At 51.7% G+C, this 27,399-nt stretch overlaps 1 long non-coding RNA gene and 1 other non-coding gene across 4 annotated transcripts in view; one reads left to right on the forward strand and one right to left on the reverse strand.

Moving 5' to 3' along the window:
* LOC118615884 overlaps positions 1–27,075 on the reverse strand; it is a 39,065-nt gene extending 11,990 nt beyond the window's left edge. For 2 of the 3 annotated variants that reach the window (XR_004956498.1, XR_004956499.1), the window contains exons 1-2: positions 26,960–27,075; positions 21,023–21,214 (exon numbers count right to left, since the gene is read on the reverse strand). This is a non-coding gene — a long non-coding RNA (uncharacterized LOC118615884). Of the gene's footprint in view, positions 1–17,744; positions 18,893–21,022; positions 21,215–26,959 lie in introns of those variants that run through there. The other variant, XR_004956500.1, reaches the window with a different exon arrangement.
* On the forward strand, positions 7,408–7,514 carry LOC118616608. Its single transcript, XR_004956604.1, has one exon. It is a non-coding gene; the product is annotated as a U6 spliceosomal RNA (small nuclear RNA).
* Positions 27,076–27,399: the final 324 nt, after the last annotated feature.

Genomic DNA, 27,399 nt, shown 5'->3' on the forward strand with positions numbered 1-27,399 from the left:
TTATTTATGCATTCATTGATTCTTGTGTGTGCCCTGACCAGGGATCAAACCCAGACCTTGGCGTTGGGGGATGATGCTTTAACCAACTGATCTACCCAGCCAGAGCCACTATACTTAACTTTTGTTCGAAGGGGCTATAAATATAAAAGAGTTATATTTTCCTAAAATTCTCCCGATAGTTGTGCTCAATGATCCCCCCGGCCTCAAACTTTTCTTCTAGCATTGGTTTAACAATATCTTGGCCAGCCTTTACAAATTTTCAGCCTATTTTGGTTGAACAGCCTCATTGTGGCATTTAAAATTCAGTCCTGTTCTCAAACTAAATTCAAAGTTCATCTTCTTCCCCTAGCTCAGGCTAGGTCTGCATCTGTATCCATCTCCTCCTCCCTCTTCCACGTGTATCTCACTGGGCATGCGGCCGAGGAGGAGGAGGCGGCTCCAACATCCTTTGCAAATGAGCGGGACAGTGGGTGCTGTTCCCCTGGGCCCTGGCTATCTTTGGCTGGTTGACCATCTACTCTAGGGACCCCTGGTTGGTGGCATTCACCTGCAGTGTGTGGGCATCTTTGCCAGCCACCTCCTCTCAGACACACCCATATACACACACAGCTTACACGGCCCCAAACTACAACGCGAGTTCTCACTTCCGGCAAACTGAGACCCTTCTAACAGAAACTGACAGATCGCAGGCAGGGCGGTCCTGGCAGCTCCCCGCTCGCTCCCTCCAAATCTCCTTGCCTCTATCCGGGTCCCATGGGGCCCAGCAACCTGTCTGCTCTGGAACCAAATCCCATTATAGGGGTGAAATGTTGGTCTCCTTCTCTTGTAGGCAGCCCAGTCTTTAGAATAATCCTTTCCCCCCTTTCCTTGTCCCTTCGCTCTGGGGAGAGGAAAGCTCTGGCCCCCTCCCCCGCTCAGTTCTCCTGGGGAGGGGACGCAGGCTGGCTGGTGCGGGATGGGCCCTGAGGGCCATGCTGCTGGAGAAGCTGGGGGATGGCCTTGCTCCAGGTGCTGGCAGCTCTGACCTTAAAACGTGGGCTTACTGGCTCCGGGCTTCAGTGTGGGGCCCTCGCTGAGTCAGGGGCAACAGGAGAAATCTGACTCTACAGCCGCTTGGCTTTGGGGTCAGGTGAAACCGTTTCAAAACTGAGTGCTGCTGCTTACATCGACTTTCATTTTCTTCACCTGGAGGCTCCTTCGCGGGGGTTTTGGGATAAAATAAATGAGTGTCACCTGGCGCTCACATACAAGGTGTTGGTCCCATTAGTTACCTTTTCTCATCATCCCATTCCCCGTGCCCGCCTCTGAGCCTTACCAGCAACCACCTTTGTGTACGTGTGTATCTGTGAGGACAGGCATAAAGGGGTGTGTGTGTGTGTGTGTGTGTGTGTGTGTGTGTGTTTAAAATCTAGGCCTCTGATATTTTTGCCCCTTGAGTCCATGCAATGTTATTGGTGTAGAAAAAGATATTGGGGACATCAATCTTCACCATTCGGTAGCAATCGTCCTGAGTCCATATATGACTCATCAGGTCGCAGTTACTGAGGGTATCAGGTAAGGACTTTAGCTTCCTGCGGCACATCTGTGTAGGTGTGCTATTACCAGAAACTCTCCGAACACTACCCATCGCTCTACACGAATGACTAGGATGAAAGAAAAGAAAGACTGAAACAAAGAAATGTGATTGTTTTTATGTTTTACCATCAAGAATATCGTTTTAGCTCAAATGAGACCATCCAAATGAGAATAAACAAATTTACATAAAAAAGAAGTTCTGATGCTGATTTCTAAACTGAATGGGGTTTTACCTGATAAAATCTACAAAGCAGAATATTTATCCTCAAAACATATCAGCTGCATGTAATCATTACTCATGCTTTCACACCTTCAAACATAGTCAATTCTAAAAAACTAAATAGGTTGAGGATACCTGCTCTGTGTTCAGAGAAAGGGAACTTGGGTCCACGATTCACTCAACAACCATTTTTTAAATTACGAAGTTACAGAGGCTCTGTGCCTCGTTTCTGCTGCTTTCAAGTTTAGAGCTGGCCTGACGGAGGAGCAATGAAGTAAATAAACAAACAAAACCACAGGCGGTCTGTTGTAGCCTCCCCACCCTCCACCAGCACCCCCCACTGCGAGCAGCAGTCTCAGGCTCTGCAGTGGGTGTCTGCAGGCATCAGAGAAACCTTGAACCACCGCTTCTCAAAGTCTCACCATCTACAAACTCTACACAATATTGCCCTGACTTGTCATATTCACCAAGTTGGCAGCACCTTCTGTAAAGTCACTTTGGGTACAGACAGTGAACAAATACACCTACACTACCTGTGGTCAGGTTCTGCTCCCATTAACAAGTGCACACACACACGGGAGGCAGAATTTGTGTTTGATTTTATTTTTATTTATTTGTTTATTTTTATCCTCACCCGAGGACATTTTTTGATATTTTGTTCAGATAGAGTGGGAGGGAGAGAAGGAGAGAGAAACATCGATGTGAAAGGGACACATCGAGTGGCTGCCTCCTGCATGACCCAACCAGGGCCAGGGACGAACTGCAACCGAGGTACGTGCCCTTAGCGGAAACCGAACCCGGGTCTCTCTGGACCACAGGCCAACGCTCTAACCGCTGAGCCAAACCGGCCAGGGCTTGATTTTATTTTTAGACAGAGGATATACTCACAGCCACGGCTGATGTTGACTAACACAAATGACTTCAATAGCTCTGACATGCTGGCAAAACAAGTTCCATGAGTTTTATGCGCACACGTAGAAAATGGCCGGGGTATTCGGCCGGTGTGGCTCAGCTGCTGAGCGTCAACCCCTGCACCAAGAGGTTACTGGTTCGAATCCTGGTCAGGACACATGCCCAGGTTGTGGGCCCGATCCCCAGTGGGGGGCATGCAGGAGGTGGCCAGTCGATGTTCTCTCTCATCAATGTTTCTATCTCTCTTTCCCTCTCCCTTCCTCTCTAAAATCAATAAAGGAATATAAAAAATTTTAAAAATATCCTTGAGATTCTTAAAAAAAAAAAAAAAAGAAAGAAAGAAAAATGGCCAAGGCATCCCAGTAACAGGGTGTTGATACTGAAGAATCGCGGAAGTCATAGTCCAGATCTCTCATTTTACTGACAAGGAAAGTCATTTTTCTTCGACTGTGTCAAGAAAAAACTAGAAGATATTTAAACAGGAAGAAAAAAACAAATCACTGGGGTCCCTTCTAGCACAGCCTTCCAGGTTTATCTAGTTCTATAGGGGTTGAGACTAGTCTTTAAGCTATTTGATAACTTAGTACGTCTTAGAAAACTTACAGTCATGCAAATACTGCTCGTCCATAGAAGTGCAAGTGAACGTTTTCATGTGGAATATAAGAGATTATGGCCCTGTGGATATTAGCCAGTTTTCCATCTGTCTGCAGATTCATCTCGGCATTCCTAACGACGGCAGATGTGTTTGCTTGTTGGCCAGTGATACAACCTTACTGGTTCCTTCATGAGTTAACGTGGAACCAAGTCACAGCCGCCGGCTGTCTCAGTTCCCCATTTAGCGTTCAAGGGACAGACTGGCCAACAGAGCCTAGAGTTTTACTTTGGGGGGGGTCCAGATATGAGAGGGGAGGGGCGAGCTTGCTTTCTCTGTCCCCAGGTGATTGTGGGAAAAGAAAGGAGAGAGAGGCAGCGACGCACAATGGTCAGATCCAGGTCCCAGCGCTGGTTACGGAACAAGAAGATCTGTGGTTTCCTGGACTGAGCCCCGTCCCCCTGAATCAGCCTATGAATGTGGGCCCCAAGCATACGCAGCGTTGAAAATCCCTGTTCTAGGGTCACAAAATACTTTGAAACTATGAAAAAGGGAGAGGAATAACAGATTAAATGAAGCAAGAAAAAACCCTACGGCTCTGATCCAGTTCCGTTTTCGATGGGGAGAGACCTGTGGACAATGACACCCATGTCTTTGTCGCAATGGTTCGAATGCAGGTCTGTTTGGCAGGGTTACCTTGTATGTCACTCACAGAAACTACCAGAGAGGGTCTTCATGTGGTCCTCCAAGCCCAGCAAAGGCCTCACCTTCGGTGCTGTTTCTAACGAGAGCTGCAGAACCCCCGCAGGCCCTGCTGCACGAGGGAAGAGGTCAAGTCGGGACCCTCTCCAATGGGGACGTTTACTTTTACAATGAACAAAGAAAATATGTTATTCTTTGAGATTTGTTGGTCTGTTTGGCGATTCAGAACTTAAACTTAGAAGACAAGTTCTTTTTTTTTTTTATCCTCCTCACCCGAGGATATTTTTCCATTTTTTGTACAGATAGAGTGGGAGGGAGAGAGAGGGAGAGAGAGAGAGAGAAACATCGACATGAAGGGACACATCGAGTGGCTGCCACCCACATGACCAACCAGGTCCGGGGACAAACTGCAACCGAAGTACATGCCCATAGCGGGAACCGAACCCGGGTCTCTCCGGACCACAGGCCGACGCTCTAACCGCTGAGCCAAACTGGCCAGGGCAGAAGACAAGTTCTAAGAGAGGAGCTGCGCCCAAGCTTCACCCACCCGGTGGAAGCCAAGCTCTTTCACGACGGGGAAGAAGGTACCTTACAGAGCTGCGAAAGGAGACAACCTGTGTTCGGGCGGCGGGGCCACCACAGGGCACTCGGGGCCAGGTCAACTGATTGCCACAGCACCCTGATCGTACCTCTGCTCTTAAAGGTGCCAAAAGCAGCGGGGTAATCAAATTAATTAGGTTACAGAAGACTTGGACTCTGTAGACCGACGTTAGTTGACATTAGTTGCTTCCAAATTCTTGGCTTGTTGGGTTCTATGTTCACCATAGGGTGGGTGAGATTCTTTTTTTTTGGCGGGAGACAAACTGCAACTGAGGTACACGCCCCCAGCGGGGACCGAACCCAGGACTCTCTGGTCCACAGGCCGACACTCTAACTGCTGAGCCAAACCGGCCAGGGTGAGAGTGTTTATATGATGATGTCTTTTTGTGACTGCACAACCCAGCCCATTGCTCCACGCAGACTCAGACCACGAAGATAAGAAGCCCCGTAGCCGTTTCTTAGGCTATTAGTTGCCTAGGGCGACCGTAGCAAAGTACCACAAACAGGCCGGCTTCAAACAAAAGAAACGTACTGGCTCCCGTCTGGAGGTAGAAGTCTGCAGCCAGGTGTCAGTGGGCCTGCATGCCCACCAGCACCTGTAAGGGCTGCTTCCTTGCCCCTTCCTAGCTTCTGGTGGTCTGCGGGCAATCTTGGGCACTGCAGCTACATAGCTCCGGTTCTGCCATTGTCATCACATGGCATTCTCTCTGTCTTCATGGCCACATTCTCCAGGACATCAGTCACATTGGAGCAGGGCCCCACTCAATTCCAGTATGACTACGAGTTCACCAATTACATCAGCAACAACTCTACTTCCACATGGAATCCGTTCAGAGGGGTCTGTCCTTGCCTGGGAGAGGCAAGGGGCCTGGAGTGAGCCAGGCTGGCAGGCTTGGTTAGCACCTTCCGACCTTCCACAGGGCCCCACACTCAGGCAGAAGGTAGGAGCAGAAGCAGAACTGATCAGGAAGTGCCCTGGCCAGTTTGGCTCAGCAATTAGAGCACTAGCTCATGGTCCAAAGGGTCATGGGTTCGATTCCGGTCAAGGGCATGTACCTTGGTTGTAGTTCCGTCCCCGGCCCTGGGTGGGGTCCTGCAGGAGGCAGCCAATTGATGTGTCTCTCTCACATCCATGTTTCTCTCTCTCTCTCTCCCTCCCACTCTATCTGAAGATAAATGGAAAAATATCCTCAGGTGAGGATTAAAAAAAAAAAGATCAGGAATGAAAAAGCTAGATGAAGGAAAGACAAAGTCAAGATAAAAGTGGAGCAGACAAAATAGAGCAGGAAAAACTAAGAAAAATCACCTTTAAAAAACTTTTTAGCATTACACAGAAACAACAGAAGTTCTCAGAACAAAACATCCTCCTGATAATCAGGAAAACTACATTCATATAAAAATAGGTAACTGAAAAATGTCAAGGCCAAATTCCATACGAGGGCTCTGTGTGCTCTCAGTAAAAAGTCCTATTTGAGAATTTTTCACGTCTTGTGAGAATGAATTAAATACTCATTTTTGCCACCTTAAAATTTCATGAGGAGAAAAATTCAAAATCTCGACAAATTACTTTCAATTTAGACATACTTAAGAATGTAGAAAAAAATAAAATAAAACACATTGCTAAATGTATTAAAAACACATTTAGCCCTGGCTGGTTTGGCTCAGCGGTTGGAGTGTCGGCCTGCGGTCCTGAGAGACCCGGGTTCGGTTCCCGCTAAGGGCGCGTACCTCGGTTGCAGTTTGTCCCCGGCCCTGGTCGGTTGTGCGGGTGGCAGCTACTCGATGTGTTCCTTTCACATCGATGTTTCTCTCTCTCTCTGTTCCTCTCTCTCCCTCCCACTCTACCTGAGCCAAAAATGGAAAAATGTCCTCGGGTGAGGATAAAAAAAAACAAAAACAAAAAAAAACACATTTAATCTTACTAATCAACTTTCAATTGGTGACTACTGAAATTATAATATTCTAAGTTTTAAATTATTCTTTAGACATTCTTTTTTTTTTTTTCCTCACCCGAGGACATTCTTCCATTTTTTGTTCAGATAGAGTGGGAGAGAGAGAGAGAGAAAAAAACATTGACGTGAAAGGGACACATCGAGTGGCAGGGCCCAACCAGGGCCGGGGACAAACTGCAACCGAAGTATGTACCCTAAGCAGGGACCCGGGTCTCTCTGGACTGCAGGCCGATGCTCTACCTGCTGAGCCAAACCGGCAAGGGCTCTTTAGACATTCTTGATCTTTAGTTCTGTTAAATTTTTTTTAAATGATTTTTCTTTATTGAATTTTTGAGAGAGAGAGAGAGGAAGGGAGAGGGAGAGAGATCTAGAAACATCAATGAGAGAGAACATCGTTTGGCCACCTCCTGCATGCCCCCCACTGGGGTTTTGGCCCACAACCTGAGCATGTGCCCTGGCTGGGAATTTAACCGGCGACCTCTTGGTGCAGGGTCGACACTCAACCGCTGAGCCACAATGGCCGCGCGATCCTTAATTCATTTTTTCATTTGGTTTGGCCTTGATTTCGGCCAAATATTGACTTTAACTCTTGGCCCTTCAGCATTTGGAAAATAAATATCATTGTATCTCAATCTGTAATATTTACTGTGAACGACAAAAGAACATGGATTCTCAGGGAGCTGCTTCCTCCCGAAAGGAGAATCAAGAAGGAGTTGAACTGTGTACCCTCAACCTCCCTTCCTTGACCCATTGATCAGATTAAGTCATTATCAATGATCTACTGCTGTTTTAAAACCACCTGAAAATTTAGTGGCTTAAAACAATAATATTACCTCTTTGTAATACTGTGGGTTGTGCTCATTTCAGCAACACATATACTAAAACTGGAAAAATAAAGAGAAGATTAGCATGGTCGCTGCGCAAGGGCGGCACTCACATTCATGAAGTGGCCCGTGTTTTTAAGGGTCAATTAATCAAGAAGATGTAACGATTGTAAACATATATGCACCCAACATTGGAGTACCTAAATATATTCAGCAATAGTAACAGATCTAAAGGAAGTAATAGACAATAATTCAGTAATGGTACAGGGCTTCGATACTCCACTTTCAGCCGAGATAGATCATCCAGACAGAAAATCAACAGGGAGTAATTGGAGTTGAACCATACATTACACTAAATGGACCTAACAGACATTTATAGAACGTTCTCCAGGACAGATCATATGACAGGCCACAAAGTAAGTCTTAGAAAATTTAAGAAACTTGAACTCATACCAACTATCTTTTCTGATCACAGTGGTATAACTAGGATCAAGAAGAGAAAAGTGGGAAAATGTACACGCATGTGGAAACTAAACAACACGCTCCTGAACAAGCAGTGGGTGAAAGAAGAAATAAAAAGGGATATTGAAAAAAATCTCAAAACAAATAAAAATGGAAAGAGAGCACACCAAAACCTAAGGGATGTTGCAAAAACAGTCTTGAGAGGGAAGTTTCTAGTGATAAACGCGTATTTTAAGAAAATAGAAAGATCTCAAATAAACAACCTAATTTTACGTCTCAAGGAACTCGAGAAAGAAAAACAAACGAAGCCCCAAATTACCAGAAGGAAGGAAATAACAAAGTTCAGAGTGGAAATAAATGAAATACAGGTCAGAAAAACAATAGAAAAGATCAATGAAACTAAGAGCTGGTTTTTCAAAAACATAAACAAAATTGACAAACCTTTAGCTAGAATATGAAAAAAAGAGAGAAGACTCAAATTCATAAAATCAGAAAGTAAAAAGAAGACGTTACAACTGATTTTACAGAAATTCAAAGGATCGTAAGAGACTATGAGCAATTATAGACCAGTAAATTGGATAAGCTAGGGGAAATGAATAAATTCCTAGAAACATACAACCTACTATGTCTGAATCATAAAGAAATAGAAAATTTTGACAGACCAATAATAAGTCAGGAAATTGAATCAGTAATCAAAAAACTCCCAACACAAAAAAATCCGGGAGCAGATGACCCTACTGCTGAAATCTACCAAACATTTAAAGAAGAACTAACAGCAATCCTTTTCAAACTCTTTCAAAAACTTAAAGAAGAGGGAACACTTCCAATTTTCTCCATTTTATGAGACCACATTACCTGGATACCAAATCCAGATAAGGATTACAGAAAAAGAAAACTATAGAACAATATCCCAGATGAATATAAATGCAAAAATCCCCAACAAAATATTAGCAAACTGAATTCAACAATATCTTAAAAGGATTTGCACTGGCCAGTTTGGCTAGAGTGTCAGCCCACAGACCAAAGTGTCATGGGTTCGATCCCAGTCAAGGGCACATGCCTGGTCAGGGTCGTGTGGGAGGCAACCAGTTGATGTGTCTCTCTAACACTAGCGTTTTTCTCTCTCTCTCTCTCTCTCTCTCTCCCCCTTTCCACTCTATCTGAAGATAAATGAAAAAATATCCTTGGGTGAGGATTAAAAAAATAAAAAGGGATCACAAACCTTGACCGAGTGAGATTTATCTTTGGGATGCAAGGGCGGTTCAAGATACATAAATCAATAAATATGATATATCACATCAACAGAATGAAAGATAAAAATCATATGATTATCTCAATAGATAAGGACAGGCATTTGACAAGATACAATATCTGTTCATTAAAAAAATCCTCAAGGAGCCCAGCTGGTGTGGCTCAGTGGATTGAGCATCGTCCCATGGACTGAGAGGTCCTGGTTCAATTACCAGTCAGGGCACATGCCCAGGTTGCAGGCTCGATCCCCAGTAGGGGGTGTGCAGGAGGCAGCTGATCAATGTTTCTCTCTCACATCCATGTTTCTCTCTAAAAACAAAAACAAGCCCTGGCTGGTTTGGCTCAGAGGTTAGTGTCGACTTGCGGACTGGAGAGTCCTGGGTTTGGTTCCTGCTAAGGCATGTACCTCGGTTGCAGTTTGTCCCCGGCCTTGGTTGGGGTCGTGTGGGTGGCAGCCAGTTGACGTGTCTCTCTAATGTTGATGTTTCTCTCTCTCTCTTCCTCCCTTTCTCCCTCTTGCTCTATCTAAAGATAAATGCAAACATGTCCTCGAGTGAGGATAAAAAAACAAAAACAATAAAACAAATAAAAAAAATCCTCAATGAATTGTGTAGAAGAAACATGCCTCAACATAATGAAGGTCATATGTGATAATCCCACAGCTAATTTCATACTCAATAGTGAAAATTGAAAGCTTTTCCTCCAAGAGCAAGACCAGTGTCCACTGTCACCACTCACATTCGAGATAGTACTGACAGTCCTGGCTGGAGTAATCAGGCAAAACATAAAATGAAAGGCACCTGAATTGGAGAGGAAAAAGTAAAATTGTCATGATGGTTTGATCTTACATATGGAAAATACTAAAGACTCGGCCAAGAAACTGCTACAATTAATCAACGACCTCAGTAAAGTTGCAGGATATAATGTCAACATACAGAAATCAGTTGTGTTTCTATACACTAACAATGAAATATCTGAAAAAGAAATAAAGAAAACTATTCCATTCACAAGAGCATCAAAAACAATAAAATACTTAGAAATAAATGTAGCCATGGAAGTGATCTGTACAATAAAAATGATAAAATTTTAATAAAAGAAATGGAAGGAGACACAAATGGAAAGATAGCTCGTGTTCATGGATAAGAAGAATTAATATGGTTAATATGTCCATGCTACCCAAACCCATCTCTAGATTCAGTGCAATCCCTATCAAAATCTACAGGCATTTTTTTTTTTTTTTACAGAAATAGGAAAAACTATCCTAAAATGTGTATGAAACTACAGTAGACCCTGACTAGCCAAAGCAGTCCTGAGAAAAAAGAACAAAGCAGAGGCATTATGCTTCCTGATTTCAAATTGTACTACAAAGCTATAGTAATTAAAACAGTATGGTCCTGGCATAAAAACAGACACATAGACCAATGGAACAGACTGGAGAGCTCAGAAATAAGTCCCTGCATATACTGTGAACTGATGTTTGGGAACGGAGCCAGGAACTGAATGGGGAAAGGAAGTCTCTTCAACAGATGTGCTGGGAAAGCTGGACAGCCACATGCAGAAAAGTGAAATTGGACCCCACCTCACACCACTCACTCACAAAAATTAACTTGAAACAAATTGAAGACTTAAACATAAGACCTGATACTGTAAAACTCATAGGAGAAAACACAGGGAAGAAGCTCCTTGACACTGGTGTTGGCAATGACTTCTGGGATGTAACGCCAAAAGTGCAAGCCACAAAAGCAAAAATTGACAAGTAAGACTACATCAAACTAAAAAGCTTCTACACAGCAAAAGAATCAACAAAATGAAAAGGCAACCTGTGGAATGGGAAAAAAATCTTTATAATCCAGATATCAGACAAGGAGTTAATATCCAAAATATATAAAGAACTCATACAACAGCCAGGCCGGTGTGGCTCAGTGGATTGAGTGTCATCCGGTGCACCAAGAGGTCACCAGTTTGATTCCTGGTCAGGGCACATGCCCAGATTTCAGGCTTGATCCCCAGTACGGGGTGTGCAGGAGGCAGCCAACTGATGTTTCTCTCTCATCGATGTGTCTATCTCTTCCTCTCCCTTCCTCTCTATCAAAAAAGAACGCATACAACAACAACAAAAGTTAAAATTGGGCAGAGGAACTAAATAGTTATTTTTCCAACAGACATATCCTAATGAGTAACAGGTACACAAAAGATGCTCACTGTCACTAATGATCAGGGAAATGCAAATCAAAACCACAGTGAGATACCACCTGTTAGAATGGCTATTTTCAAGAAGACAGGAGAGGACGTGGAGAAAAGGGAACTCTTGTGCACCGATGGTGGGAATGTAAATTAGTTTCAACCCCTAGGGAAAACAATGTGGAGATTCCTCAGGAAATTAAAAATACCACTACCCTATGACCTAGCAATCACATTTCTGGATATACATGAAATAAACAGGATATTCAAAAGATATCAGCACGTCCATGTTCATTGCCGCATTAGTCCCAATAGCCGAGGTAGGGAAGCAACCTGAGTGTGTGTTAATGGGTGAATGGAGAAAGCAGCTGTGTCATGTGTCTATGATGGACCACAAGTCAGCATGAGAAAGAAGGAAACCCTACATTTACAAAAGCATGGATGAACTTGAGGGCATTATGTTTGGTGAAATAAGCCAGGCAGTGAAAGACAAATACTGCATGATATCACTTATATGTGGGACCTAAAAAAGCCAAACTCGTAGGATCAGAGAGTAGAATGGTGGTTACCATGGCCTGGGAGGAGGTGAACTGGGGAGATGTTAGTCAAAGGGAACACACTTACAACAAGAGGAATACGCTCTGAAGGTCTAATGCTCAGCATAGTGATTATAGTCAACAACTCGGTAGTAAACACTTCAATGTTGCTAAAAGACTCCATATTAAATGTTCTTACCACACACATGCAGAAAAGAAATGGTAATCATGTGACATAATAGAGGTGTTAGCTTGAGCTATAGTGGTAGTCATGTTGCAATATATAAATGTCAGATCAACACATTGTACACCTTGGCTTACACATGTTGTATGTAAAGTATAGGTCAATTAAAAGTGCTGTGGGTCATCAGTTTGCACCGGCTCCACCGGGGTCTTTCCGCTGGTCCTGTCGGCCCACACGTGGAGCTACAGTCATCAGCAGCTTGAGGGGCTAAGGTGAGCTCTTGCATGTCTGGTGCTGGTTCTGGCTGGGCGGGGCCCTTCTCCCATGTCTTCTCTGGTCCTTAGACGTCTAGTCTGGGCTCCTCTACGCAGGGGCCCATAGAAGGGACTAGAGCAGAAGGAGCAAGGCCCTCGAGGCGGGGAGGCTCAGAAGCCACAGCCATGGGCTGCGCCGCACTCTGGGGTGAGGGGCTCACGGGCCAGCCCTGACTGCTGGCTGCAGAGAGACCCTGCCAAGGGCCTGCGGAGGGCGGAACCTTCACTGGGCTTCTACACACAATCCTCCCAGCCAGCGGTGGGCCGGGACAGGTCCCTCCGCAAAGGGAAGGGGACAGCAGGTGTGAGGGGGAGTGACTGCCCATCCCAAGCACCTCACCAGGCTGCGCATGCATCACAGCCGGGCGGCTTGGGTGGGGTGGGGGGGGCAGGCCGCATGTGTATCACGGCCGGGCGGCGTGGGTGGGGGGGGCAGGCTGCGCATGCATCACGGCCAGGCAGCGTGGGGTGGGGGGAGGCTGCGCATGCATCACGGCCAGGCAGCGTGGGGGGGGGGCAGGCTACGCATGCATCACGGCCAGGCAGCGTGGGGTGGGGGGAGGCTGCGCATGCATCACGGCCAGGCAGCGTGGGGTGGGGGGAGGCTGCGCATGCATCACGGCCAGGCAGCGTGGGGTGGGGGGAGGCTGCGCATGCATCACGGCCAGGCAGCGTGGGGTGGGGGGCAGGCTACGCATGCATCACGGCCAGGCAGCGTGGGGTGGGGGGAGGCTGCGCATGCATCACGGCCGGGCGGCGTGGGTGGGGGGCAGGCTGCGCATGCATCACGGCCGGGCGGGGGGTGGGGCTGCGCATGCATCACGGCCGGGCGGCGTGGGTGGGGGGCAGGCTGCGCATGCATCACGGCCGGGCGGGGGGGGGGCTGCGCATACATCACGGCCAGGCGGCGTGGGTCGGGGGAGGCTGCGCATGCATCACGGCCAGGCAGCGTGGGGTGGGGAGCAGGCTGCGCATGCATCACGGCCGGGCGGGGGGGGGGGGCTGCGCATGCATCACGGCCAGGCGGCGTGGGTGGGGGGAGGAGGCTGCGCAAGCATCACGGCCAGGCGGCGTGGGTGGGGGGCAGGCTGCACGTGCATCACGGCCGGGCGGTGTGGGGGGGGGGCAGGCTGCACGTGCATCACGGCCGGGCGGTGTGGGGGGGGCAGGCTGCGCATGCATCACTGCCGGGCGGCGTGGGGGGGGCAGGCTGCGCATGCATCACTGCCGGGCGGTGTGGGGGGGGCAGGCTGCGCATGCATCACTGCCGGGCGGCGTGGGGGGGGCAGGCTGCGCATGCATCACGGCCGGGCGGTGTGGGGGGGGCAGGCTGCGCATGCATCACTGCCGGGCGGTGTGGGGGGGGGGCAGGCTGCGCATGCATCACGGCCGGGCGGGGTGGGGGGGGCAGGCTGCGCATGCATCACGGCCGGGCGGTGTGGGGGGGGCAGGCTGCGCATGCATCATGGCCGGGCGGTGTGGGGGGAGGCAGGCTGCACGTGCATCACGGCCGGGCGGTGTGGGGGGGGCAGGCTGCGCATGCATCACGGCCGGGCGGTGTGGGGGGGGCAGGCTGCGCATGCATCACGGCCGGGCGGTGTGGGGGGGGCAGGCTGCACGTGCATCACTGCCGGGCGGTGTGGGGGGGGCAGGCTGCGCATGCATCACTGCCGGGCGGTGTGGGGGGGGCAGGCTGCGCATGCATCACGGCCGGGCGGTGTGGGGGGGGCAGGCTGCACGTGCATCACTGCCGGGCGGTGTGGGGGGGGCAGGCTGCGCATGCATCACTGCCGGGCGGTGTGGGGGGGGCAGGCTGCGCATGCATCACTGCCGGGCGGTGTGGGGGGGGCAGGCTGCGCATGCATCACGGCCGGGCGGTGTGGGGGGAGGCAGGCTGCACGTGCATCACGGCCGGGCGGTGTGGGGGGGGGCAGGCTGCACGTGCATCACGGCCGGGCGGTGTGGGGGGGGCAGGCTGCACGTGCATCACGGCCGGGCGGTGTGGGGGGGAGGCAGGCTGCACGGGCATCACTGCCGGGCGGTGTGGGGGGGGCAGGCTGCACGTGCATCACTGCCGGGCGGTGTGGGGGGGGCAGGCTGCACGTGCATCACGGCCGCCAGGGCCTCGGGCTGCCAGGAAGTTCTCTCAACAGCCGCTCCACACCCGGCCCTCTGGGCGAGTCCGGCATCCACGGAGCAACACTGGGCCAGCGGTGGGAATGTCTGTCTGGAATGGCCGGGCCTTGGGCTCTTTGGTGTCCAGGCTCGGCGGTTGTGCGATCTGGTCAGGGCTGGTACCGTCCTCTGCGTGTTTTACCTTCTGGTTCTGAATCAGGGCGAACTGCGAGGTGGAAAACCACAGCCCCCCAGGACGGGAAAGGCGGCGGCCCCGCACCCGCGGCGGCCCTCGGCAGGGCTGTCCTGGCCCTGGGCCTCTCTGACAGCAGGGAAGGGAAGTGCCCAGGGGAGCTGCTGGCCTGGGGGGCCGCCTGCATGCAGGACCGTCCCAGAAAGACTAGCCCCTCTGCCGTCTCCCCTCCTTTTCCTTTGGGGTAACAGTGGGCAATGACTCTCTTACCCTCCCTGCCTTCCTCCCATCCATCTCTTTTACATTAAAAAAAAAAAATTCTCACGACTATTCACCGTGAAACCAGTAAGAATGCCCACAATCGACGGAGTGAGCCCGGCGCCCACACGGCTCAGGGACATCCGCGGACACCACCTTCACCGTGGCCGCTGTCGGAGGGACCAGGGCCCGCTCCTGAGCTGTGACGAGCTCGGAACCTTGCGTGTCTTTCGCTCTGGGCGTGCTTGCTGCACAGACACACATAACCTTTGAACCACTTTCCTCCCGAATCGTGGGGAACCGTAGCAGGACGGGGTCCTCAGGAATCATGGTTTCATGGAAGACACAGCTGATTTCGGTCCGTGGGCGAAACCGCCGCTCCCTGGAGAACTGTCACTTTGTACAACATGGTCTCTGCGGGGTCGTCATCCCTGCTTCGCCTTACTGCGCAGGTCCCTCTGGGCTGACTTCTGTGCGGACATCGTATCTAAGCAGTGGGAGGGAGGGAGTGGCCCCGACAAAGGGACAAGGGGGGCGGGACTCGTCCGCCACGGAGCAGACCCCCAGTGACTGGACCGCCCCGTGCACGAGAGGGTGCTCGGAGGAGCCGCGGGCCACTGGCATAGCAACGCGGCGAGATGAACAGCAGTGGCATTAAGGGTCTTGGGTCCCCTTCGTAGAGTTATTTCCTAGTAATGTTTGGGAAGGTTGACATTCACCACCTCCTTGTCCTCCTGGTCAGGAAAGTAGCCGACACACTGGTCTCCCCTGCGAGCCTCTAACCTCAGCCCACCTGTGTCGGAAGGGGCACCTGCCCAACTCTGACGACAGTGCGATGGTAGCTCTCGTTCCCCAGTTCTGTCCCCATCCTCCGGGTAGGGACGAGGAGCCCAGACAGAGAGGCCAACTAGCACGTCCCGAGTCACGCTCAGAGGTGGTAAAGCCAGGACGTGAGCTGGTTAGTCTCCCTCCAGACACATGACCAGGTTGTGTTTGGGCCAGATGTCAGAGCAACTTGTGGAGGGGAGTCTCCTCAACCAACTTCAAGCTGACAGGCTTTCAATGCAAGTGTCCTGAGATATTTCATTGTGAGTCCGGCTGAAATAGATGGACTAGAGCAAGTGCCACTGTGACTGTGTTGAGCACGTCAGTCCCTTGCTTCAAAGCTGCTACGGCCCAGCCGGTGTGGCTCAGTGGATGGAGCCTCCTCCCATGGACTGAGAGGTCCTGGTTTGATTCCCGGTCAGGGCACACGCCCAGGTTGCAGGCTCGATCCCCAGTAGGGGGTGTGCAAGAGGCAGCCGATCAATGCTTCTCTCTCACATCGATGTTTCGATCTCTCTCTCCCTGCCTCTCTCTAAAAAAAATCAATAGATACATGTTTAAAAAATAACTAAAAAAACCCAAAACAAGCCTCAGCGGCTCCTTCTGGACAGTACCTACGTGAGTCCCGGGAGAAGCAGGTTCAGTGGGGATGAGAACTTGCTGCCGCAGGACCGGAACAGTTATGCCGCACGTGGACCACGGAGCCAGGGTCTCTGTGAGCAGGACCTGAACAGTTATGCCGCACGTGGACCACGAAGCCAGGGTCCCCCCAAGCAGGGCCTGAACAGTTATGCCGCACGTGGACCACGGAGCCAGGGTCTCTGTGAGCAGGGCCTGAACAGTTATGTCGCACGTGGACCACGGAGCCAGGGTCCCCCCGAGCAGGGCCTGAACAGTTATGCCGCACGTGGACCACGGAGCCAGGGTCTCTGTGAGCAGGGCCTGAACAGTTATGCCGCACGTGGACCACGAAGCCAGGGTCCCCCCGAGCAGGGCCTGAACAGTTATGCCGCACGTGGACCACGGAGCCAGGGTCCCCCCGAGCAGGGCCTGAACAGTTATGCCGCACGTGGACCACGGAGCCAGGGTCCCCCCGAGCAGGGCCTGAACAGTTATGCCGCACGTGGACCACGGAGCAAGGGTCTCTGTGAGCAGGGACTGAACAGTTATGTCGCACGTGGACCACGGAGCCAGGGTCTCTGTGAGCAGGGACTGAACAGTTATGTCGCACGTGGACCACGGAGCCAGGGTCTCTGTGAGCAGGGACTGAACAGTTATGTCGCACGTGGACCACGGAGCCAGGGTCTCTGTGAGCAGGGCCTGAACAGTTATGCCGCACGTGGACCACGAAGCCAGGGTCCCCCCGAGCAGGGCCTGAACAGTTATGCCGCACGTGGACCACGGAGCCAGGGTCTCCGTGAGCGGGGACTGAACAGTTATGCCGCACGTGGACCACGGAGCCAGGGTCTCCGTGAGCAGGGACTGAACAGTTATGCCGCACGTGGACCACGGAGCCAGGGTCCCCCCGAGCAGGGCCTGAACAGTTATGCCGCACGTGGACCACGGAGCCAGTGTCCCCCCGAGCAGGGCCTGAACAGTTATGCCGCACGTGGACCACGGAGCCAGGGTCTCCGTGAGCAGGGACTGAACAGTTATGCCGCACGTGGACCACGGAGCCAGGGTCCCCCCGAGCAGGGCCTGAACAGTTATGCCGCACGTGGACCACGGAGCCAGGGTCCCCCCGAGCAGGGCCTGAACAGTTATGCCGCACGTGGACCACGGAGCCAGGGTCTCAGTGAGCGGGGCCTGAACAGTTATGTCGCACGTGGACCACGGAGCCAGGGTCTCAGTGAGTGGGGCCTGAACAGTTATGCCGCACGTGGACCACGGAGCCAGGGTCTCTGTGAGCAGGGACTGAACAGTTATGCCGCACGTGGACCACGGAGCCAGGGTCTCTGTGAGCAGGGACTGAACAGTTATGCCGCACGTGGACCACGGGGCCAGGGTCCCCCCGAGCGGGGCCTGAACAGTTATGTCGCACGTGGACCACGGAGCCAGGGTCTCTGTGAGCAGGGACTGAACAGTTATGCCGCACGTGGACCACGGAGCCAGGGTCTCTGTGAGCAGGGACTGAACAGTTATGCCGCACGTGGACCACGGAGCCAGGGTCCCCGTGAGCAGGGTCCCGTGGGAACTCAGCAGCCTGCTGACCAGCAGTGCACACGTCTGCACCCCCACGGCATCAGGACTTGTAGGGTTTACAAAGGGGAGCAAGGCCCGATTGACAGCTGTGAGGCAACCTGAGCCGAGGGTCCTTGTGCAGTTGTCCGTATCTTCTCTCTGTCACCCCAGCTAACTCAACGGGGATTACATGAGGCACTCACTGTCATCAGTTATTTCCAAAGCATTCCACTTGGCTGCCATAGAAATTACCCCCCTTCACTCCTCCTCAAATTTCTATTCCATTAAATTACGTAATTCCAGTTATGAACAATGAAGGCACAAGCAGGCTTAGAGCAAAGGTGACAGAGTCTGGGTAAGCCCTGAACTTGATGGCAGGAGCCTCCGTGCCCAGGCTGGGGGAGAGGAGACTGTGTCCCAGGGTCAGACACAGGAGACATCAGTGAACACAGGGTGAGTGAGAAACACGGATGATCCGCGGAGCTGACCGACTGGACACGTGTTAGGAGAGCTGATGTTCAGATCCCTCAGCCCGGCATTGGTAACCTGCACCATGACCCCACTAACCTTTGCTGACCCCCTCCCATTCTCCTGCGTATCTTGTGGCCCCCCACGAAGACCTGTTCACCCTTCTCCTGCAGAAATAGCCACACTCCCCTGTGTTTCAAGACACTGTCCAAATCATCCCTGCTTTGGTTCAAGCTGTCCCTGTCCACAAGGTCACTGTGTCGTGACAATCCCCAGACACACCAAACAGAGTGTTTCTGGGGCCAGAGAAAGACGATCTCGGGTAGAACCCCAGTGGCTCGCACGGCCAGGCTGGTTCTGCACGTGGGACCTACGTAGAGATAGATGCGCGCAGTGTTTGTGACTTCCAGGGACGCCCAGAACGGGGAGCTGTCCACTCGGCGACTCTGTGCTCTCTCCTCTCCTTCCCGTCCAGCGAGCAGCAGCTTCTCACTTCAAGCATCTTATTCTGTATTTCTGGGCGTCATCGGACTACGCTTCTTCTGACCTGAAACCCCAGGGCTGGCTTGCTTCTGCTGTGCTGTTTTCCGGCAGTGTCCCCTCGTCACGTGTTCCCACCGACAACCTGCCCGTCCTCCAGATCCGTCCAGAGAGGAGACCGCCACCCAGCGAGACTGGATGCAGCACAATCCACACACAGTCGTGTGTCAGTCAACAGCCGACCACACAGCACAGGGACAGGGACACAGCACAATCCACACACAGTCGTGTGTCAGTCAACGGCCGACCGCACAGCACAATCCACACACAGTCGTGTGTCAGTCAACGGCTGACTGCACAGCACAGTGACAGGGGACACAGCACAAATCCACATGCAGTCACGTGTGTCAGTCAACGGCCGACCACACAGCACAGGGACAGGGCCGCAGGCCGCGGCGTGTGTGGGCTGTGCCATCGAGGTGTGTGAAAGTGTCCCTGCTCTACCGTGTTGGCACCACGCCGAAATCGCCTAATGACCATTTCTCAGGACGCATTCTTGTCACTACATCACGCATGACGGTATATAGCACCAATGTTCCCAAAGGAACTTGAAAAATTCAAGGTAAATGTGAAACAGGACAAATGAAAGAAAAAAATGTGCTCAAGTGTTTGGGCTGCTCCCCCACCTCAGCAGAGTTCTTATTGTGGTTCTTGGTTTTTCTTAATTTAAAAGCCAAAAGGAACACATAACTTTTTAACCTGATAAAGGAAAGTGTTTGTTTACCTTTAAGACTAAGTCATTTCTGATACAAGATTCAAGCCCTGTGAAATTACATGTTAGCACCTTTAGTAAGTGGGAAGGGAAGGGAAGAAAAGGGAAGGGGAGGGAATGGAGGGGGGAGGGGGGAGGGTAGGACAGGGGAGGGAAGGGGAGAGGGGGGGGAGGGGAGGGGAGGAGACAGCAGGGGAGGACAGGGGAGGGGAGGGGAGGACAGAGGAGGAAAGGGGAGAGGAGGGGAGGGGAGGGGAGGAGACGGCAGGGGAGGACAGGGGAGGGTAGGGTAGGACAGGGGAGGACAGGGGAGGGGAGGGGAGGACAGGGGAGAGGAGGGGAGGACAGGGGAGGACAGGGGAGGGGAGGGACAGGGGAGGGGAGGGGAGGATGAGGAGGGCAGCGGAGGACAGGGGAGGGGAGGGGAGGACGAGGAGGGCAGGGGAGGGGAGGGCAGCGGAGGACAGGGGAGGGGAGGACAGGGGAGGGGAGGGCAGCGGAGGACAGGGGAGGGGAGGGGAGGACGAGGAGGGCAGGGGAGGGGAGGGCAGCGGAGGACAGGGAAGGGGAGGACAGGGGAGGACAGGGGAGGGGAGGACAGGGGAGGGGAGGGGAGGACGAGGAGGGCAGGGGAGGGGAGGGCAGCGGAGGACAGGGAAGGGGAGGACAGGGGAGGACAGGGGAGGGGAGGACAGGGGAGGACAGGGGAGGGGAGAACAGGGGAGGGAAGGGGAGAGGAGGGGAGGGGAGGGGAGGAGACGGCAGGGGAGGACAGAGGAGGGTAGGGTAGGACAGGGGAGGACAGGGGAGGACAGGGGAGGGGAGGACAGGGGAGGGGAGGACAGGGGAGGGTAGGACAGGGGAGGACAGGGGAGGGGAGGACAGGGGAGGGGAGGACAGGGGAGGGGAGGGGAGGACAGGGGAGGGGAGGACAGGGGAGGGGAAGACAGGGGAGGGGAAGACAGGGGAGGACAGGGGAGGTCAGGGGAGGACAGGGGAGAGGAGGGGAGGACAGGGGAGAGGAGGGGAGGACAGGGGAGGGGAAGGGAGGACATGGGAGGACAGGGGAGGACAGGGGAGGGCAGGGGAGGACAGGGGAGGGCAGGGGAGGACGGGAGGACAGGGGAGGTCAGGGGAGGACAGGGGAGGGCAGGGGAGGACGGGAGGACAGGGAGGGGAGGGGAGGACAGGGGAGGGGAGGGGAGGGGAGGGGAGGGGAGGGGAGGGGAGAGGAGGGGAAAGGAGGGGAGAGGAGGGGAAAGGAGGGGAGGGGAGGGAGAGGAGGGGAGGGGAGGGGAGGGGAGGGGAGGGGAGGGGAGGGGAGGGAAGGGAAGGGATGGTTTTGCAGAGATACATTTACTGGCTCCTGTTGGAAATCCCTGGAAGTCTTTCCATGTCACATCCAGGCTCTGAGACATCACCTACCTTAGACATCAGACTTCTCGATGGGCTCCTCATGCCAGCCCTGCTGGGCCCGTCAGAGAGGGCAGAGCACCGAGGGATGACTTCACCCCAAGGGGCATCCATCCTGTTCCGCGCGCATCAGCTGACTGATCTTAGCTTCTCTGGTTTTTCATGTCCTCATCGATGAAATGGGTACGATATTAGGAAATGGAACTGAAAATTACCAACCACAGGACACATGTCAGGTAGCAATGAAAGATATTATCGTCAGTACCAGTTTTCTGGAAACCAAAACAGCCAGAAAAGCCCCAGAGAACACAGTCCTGGGGAGCCGGGGTGACCAGTGTGCTGCCTGCCTTGTGACCTCCCGCCTGCCCCTTAGCGCGCCGCCCGCCCGCTGTCCGATCACACGTCAGAGTCCGGCTCTCCTGGGGCCTCCTCGTCACTCTGCCCAAACTCCAGACCCACTGGGTGGCACTGGCCATTGTAGGGGACCTCGAGGTTCCCCTTCCTGGACGCTCACTGCCCTCTTGTCCTTCCCCCCGTTCCTCTCCCTTCCTCACTCAGGTCCCCACTCGGGGTCCCAGGGGTGGTCCCTGCCCGGCGCTGTGCTCAGACCTCTGCTTCACCTGCTCCCCTCCCTGAGTGACTCTACAGCGAGATCGCCGTGGAGCTGCCTCCCAGCCCCCTCCGGACCGAGAGCTCCCCGGGTTCCGGGCGCATCTCGTGAATGTGCAGGCGTCTCAGACTCGAGGCGCTGAAGCACCTCGTCCCCCAAGTGCAGTCTCTCTCGGCAGGTGGCAAACCCTTAGGTCCCCCGGATTCCTCCTTATTCCCACACGGACCCGACGCGGAGACCTGGCGTCCTTCCTTCCTGGTGACCCCCCTGCACCTCCAGGCCCCCCGTGCACCCCTACGCTCTCGGGTTAGGGCTGTAGTTTCCCCAACTCCGCTTTCTTCAGCCTCGACCTATTCCTTGTACCAAGTCGTTATTCTTTAAAACTCTGCTCTCGTCACACACATCGAATCACGCCCCACCTCAAACACACACACGACTCCCTAAACTGCACAGGGGAAGAGCTGACCCTCTTTGGTACCCCAGCGTTGGAGTTACTAAAACTGGAGTTAAGCCCTGGCCAGTTTGGCTCAGAGGTTAAAGCGTCGGCCTGCGGTCCGGAGAGACCCGGGTTCGGTTCCCGCTATGGGCACGTACCTCGGTTGCAGTTTGTCCCCAGCCCTGGTTGGTCGTGCGGGTGGCAGCCACTCCATGTGTCCCTTCACGCTGATGTTTCTGTCTCTCTCTCCCTTCCTCTCTCTCTCTCCCACTCTATCTGTACAAAAAATGGAAAAATATCCTCGGGTGAGGATAAAAAATAAAAATAAAAAAAAAATAAAACTGGAGTTAATTTTACCTTGTAGACTTCTCTACAACTAATGATTAAGATTGATGATATATTAAAATAGTAATAGCCTCTTCATGATTCTTAAAGCCCATGATGTCTTTAGACTCCAGCCTCTGTCCCTCCTCTGCCGCTGACGTCCTGACTTAGAGGAGGACGAGCCAACCCCGCAGGTTCTCTGTGGCCCATCAGCTTCCCTTGACATCAATCCGTTCGTTTGCCAAGGTTCTGTCGGACTCCAGAGCACAGCGGGGGACCAAGCTTGGCCGGTCAATGCGCCAGCTCCTCCTCGGCCACAGCCTTGCTTCAGGGATCAGTAAGGGACCCGTGTGTTCAATGAGAATAAATCCTAGGACTCGGGGGGATGTTCTCGAAGAGTCAGGATAGGATCGTCCAGGCTCAGGGGCTCTTCGAGGGGGCAGCCCGGGGAGGAGGGCATGATTTCGGACTGAGGGGAGTTGGGACCCCCAGTTTCTGCTTTCCCCAGGTCCCACTCAGTTTCTGTTGGACTCTCCTTACATCTCCGAGACAGGATGGGGGACAGAGTAAGACATGAGTCAATTTTGGAAACTGGAAGAAAGCAACTGAGACCTCGAAGTAAGACTTTCTGGAAAGTGACTTGAACTGCGTCTGTAGCTCCACTGTCCATCCCGCAGCTTTGGGATCTGCTGGCCCCCACGATCATGTGAGTCAATGTTTTAGAAGAAATCTCTCTTTTTTCTTAAACGTGGATACGTGCCGTGGGTTCTACCAATACCCTACTCTACACACATTTGGAAATTTCCCGGAGGCAGACGGTTCCCATGCCTGCTTCTGCCTCGGAGAAAAATCGGCGGCTTCATCTACAGGCAAGAAGAAAGGACAAAGGAGCCAGTCCTAAAGTTCAGTTTAAATTTACTAAATGCTACTAAATGTGACTACTGCTAAATATCATTATAAGAGCATCATTTTCCATAGCACGCAGTATTTAAACGAGATATAAAAGGATACTGTCTTACTGCTGACATTCCGACATTCATTTTGTAGCACAGCATGTGATTTCTGTGTGTGAACTAATTTTAGTGCTCTCCAGAAGCGAAAAACATACAGAAGAGGAGGAGGGGGTGGAGAGGAGGAAGAGAAGAAAGAGTCGAAGGAGAACAAGAAGGAGAAGACACAGAAGAAGGAAATGAAATTATTAAAATGAACATGAGGTCTTTTTAAAAAAATCTAAAACAAGAAAAAAAGCATCCTTCCAGGATGAATCAATAGGCTGGCCAAGCCCTTTTCTAGTAAAATGAGATTTAGTTGTAAGAAAAGTAACCACAAAGGGTTTTTTTTTTGTTGTTTTTTTTTCTTTTCTTGCTCTCTCTTTCAAACAAAAAAATATTTGTGATTCGTGCTTTGTCTATTTCAAAGTCTCCTTTACACTTTCTATAGTGAATCATCCCCACTTCGTATTTTCTTAGTAATGGTAGTGAATCACTCTTTTAAAATGGTTTAAGTACTCAATGTTCCTTAGCATTCTACACTTTCAATTTACTAAATGCTACTAAATATGACTACTGCTGAATATAATCAGAAGAGCACCATTTTCCATAGCACTGAGTATTTAAATGAGATATAAAAGGATACAGTCTTATTGCTGACATTCCTGAAAACAGATGACTTGTTGACAAGCTCAGGAAGCAGAATAGCAGAGTGTACATAGTACTGAACTAGAAGTCAGAGACCTAGACCCCAGTCCCAGCTGTCACTACCAGCGTCATCTTGACAAACCTATTTGATATCTCTGAACCTCAGCCATGGCCTGACCCATAGCATCCAAACATTACTATGAGAGTTAAATGAGCGATTATTTTATGTGAGAGTGTTTGGTACAGAGAGCGAGCCATGTACACCAGTAATTTGCAACCTTTTTGACCTCACGGCACACACAAACTAATTACTAAAATTCTGCAGCACACCAAAAAATATATTAATGTTTTGCTGATCTGACAAAAAATAGGTCTCATTTTGATTCAATCATGCGGGACGGCTATGATTGTGTTGGCTGCTGTCATTTTTCAAATTTGACAATCAAAGGGAAGGAGGTCAGCACCCCTGGCTGAACAGTCAAGGACTGCGTTGAGGATCCCTGCGGCATGCGGGTGCCCATTGCCGCTGGGCACTGAAGGTGTGTAGGGAGGCGGGGAACCAATGACGTGATGCCAGGGAAACGCACAGCGGAGGCGGTGCGAGAGTCCAGAGACATTCAAGGGTCTTGCCTGGGACCCTTGGCTAAGAACAGGTGGCATGAGGAACTAAGGACCCCTCTGGGCCAACATGAGGGCTCTAGTTGGCCCAGCTGGCTTTCCCTGTGTCCCAGGCTGGGGGGAGGGGTATGCAAAGTTTGGCCACACAATGGGGCTGAACAGACTATGTCACCAAGGGAAGGGGCCCCAGGGCCTGGGGGCCCACGTTCTCCCTGATGGCAGGCGGCAGAGGGATCCCTTCGGTGAGGGGGCCTCTGGCTGGCAGAATCAGAAAGCTTGCTGCTGAGGAAGTCCCAGATATGTCAGGAGGGTTTCCTGGGAAGGCAGAATCCTTGGGATGAAGAGAGCTGTGTGTGGACAAAAGACACTTTCCGAATCGCAGGAAGAACTGTGCAGTGAAGGGTTCCACACAGTGCGGGGTCTCCAGCGAGTGACAGCTGTTTCCTGTCACCATCGTCATCATCAAGTGGGAGAAGGAGGCAGGAAATTAAAGCCCAGGGCAGAGAAGGGCCCTCTGTGGCTTCTTTCTGAGTTATTCCAGGAAGGATTTAGAAACATCTGGTTTTCTCTGGATGAGCAGAACAATAAAAAACTAATCGGGCTGAGATATGCATCTGAAAAATGTGACTTAACCTGGGGGCTGGGCAGGGAAGCACAAAGAGGGGGCTCTCAGAGCTGCTTAGGGGGTAGGGACTAATGGCCCCCAGCAGTCCACATGCACCCCGTGTGAGAGAGCCGCAGGGTGGCACGCAGGGATGGTGTGAGCACTTCGGTGAGTGTGTGCTTACTCACTCATGTGAGCAGAAACAGCAGGAAGGAGAGCTCAGAGTTCCCTCTCAAATCCAGGCACTGAGCTTAGCACGTTCCTGTTCTAACTTAGTACTCATGACCGTCTCCTACACCGAATGGCTGAATGCTTCCTCCCATTCCACGTAGAAGACGGGGCACAGACGGCTTAGTGATTTCCCAGCCTAGATGGAAAGCCAGGGTGACCAGCCCTCCTCCCCCCATATAACTGGGGTGGATAGAGAGCGCCCCTTTCTGGGCCCTCCCACCTGCCAGCAGGTGTCCTGGAGCAATCCCCAGCTGCTACGGCACTGACCTGGGTGTTTGGAGCGGTGTCTGGGAGCCCTGCTGGGAGTCCCGTTGTCTCTGAGCGTGGCCAGAGCCCGCGGGTGCTGGTGAGGGGGTGAGGGCACATAATTAGGCTGTCGGCACTTCCTTCATTTTTTATCCTCACCCGAGGACATTTTTCCATTTTTTGGTCAGATAGAGTGAGAAGGAGAGAGAGAGAGAGAAACATCGACGTGAAAGGGACACATCGAGTGGCTGCCACCCGCATGACCCAGCCAGGGCCGGGGACAAACTGCAACCGAGGTACGTGCCCTTAGCAGGAACCGAACCCGGGTCTCTCTGGACCACGGGCCGACGCTCTAACCACTGAGCCAAACCAGCCAGGGCTGTCGGCACTTTCTTTGGCCACAAACCACTTGTGCCACTAAACAGAAGAAACAAAGGGAAGGTAAGAGTATAGTAACGGGCCCACACTTTTCCCAAACCTGAGTCCTTCGGGCATTCTCTGCACAGCCTTCAGACCTCAGACACCCTGCAGTAAGCATATTTCCTCTACTTCAAATTGGGTATTTTTCTCCATTTAAAATACTGTGATGGCTGCCCCCGCTGCACGCCACAGCAACACAACAAAGCAGAAACATGACTCGTTACGCTGGCAAGTTTATATCCTTTTCAAAACCTAAGCAGGAAGTTCAACTGGGATCTTCGTGTTATTTGCATTAATTCTTGTTTCAACATCACACCATTAGTTAGAAAGAAAGTGTAGCATTCTCGCACGTCAAATATATTCGTCTTTAATTAGCAATATTTCCAGCGAACCAAAATTAGGTCACATCAAACTTTCCAAAATATTACACCTAAGATTTTGGTTGATTTTTGACGTCTCCATCACATCTCTGTACTAGAGGAAGAATAATCCTTATCATGAATTGCAGTAGCTTTTATTCAGAATAAAACTCCCACAGGTCCCGCTGTTCCCAGGGCTTCCTCTGCATTTCATCAGAGCATGACTTGGTGAGGGAAATGCAAGAGGGCCGTCTGACTCCTTTTCCAGGGAATCACCCACCCCCCTTCTCTGAGGGTGAGGGGCTTTAGCATCTCCCAAGTAACAACATCGCCTTTTCCGATGGCTCCAAAAGCCTGGATTTTGAACGGGAAGGCTCAGAGCAGCAGGGGTTGGTGGTGAGAGGTGAGATGCTAGAAACCACCACGGCGCCTTTCACTGACGTACCCCCAAGTCGGTGACTTACCCCCACCTGTTCACTGGTGGCGCGGGGCTAGGTGCCGCCCTCAAAACTTTCCGCCTGCGTGGAATTCCACCTGTTTAATCAAAACGAAACGAACGGCAGTGTCGTTGTACCTTCAACGATTTCCTTCCTATTATCTCGCTAACCCATTGCATCATTCAGAAGAATAACTACCCCAGCTCGGCACACAGGAAATGTAACAACAACAACAAAAAAAGGAACTACGGATAAGATACATACATGTGTGTATCACACACACACACACACACACACACACACACACACACAAAATCTATGGTCTTTGTAACAGGAAAGTTGATACTTTATTAAGCACATGTAATGATATTTGCCTAGTATATTTAAAATAAGCCCTGTTAATTAAAATGTGGACCCCTCTATTTTTTCACAGATGGTAATAAAAAAGATGCAATCCTGAACGTGTG

The sequence above is a fragment of the Molossus molossus genome, unplaced genomic scaffold (assembly GCF_014108415.1).
Source record: "Molossus molossus isolate mMolMol1 unplaced genomic scaffold, mMolMol1.p scaffold_m16_p_4, whole genome shotgun sequence".
Taxonomy (NCBI): Eukaryota; Metazoa; Chordata; class Mammalia; order Chiroptera; family Molossidae; genus Molossus; species Molossus molossus.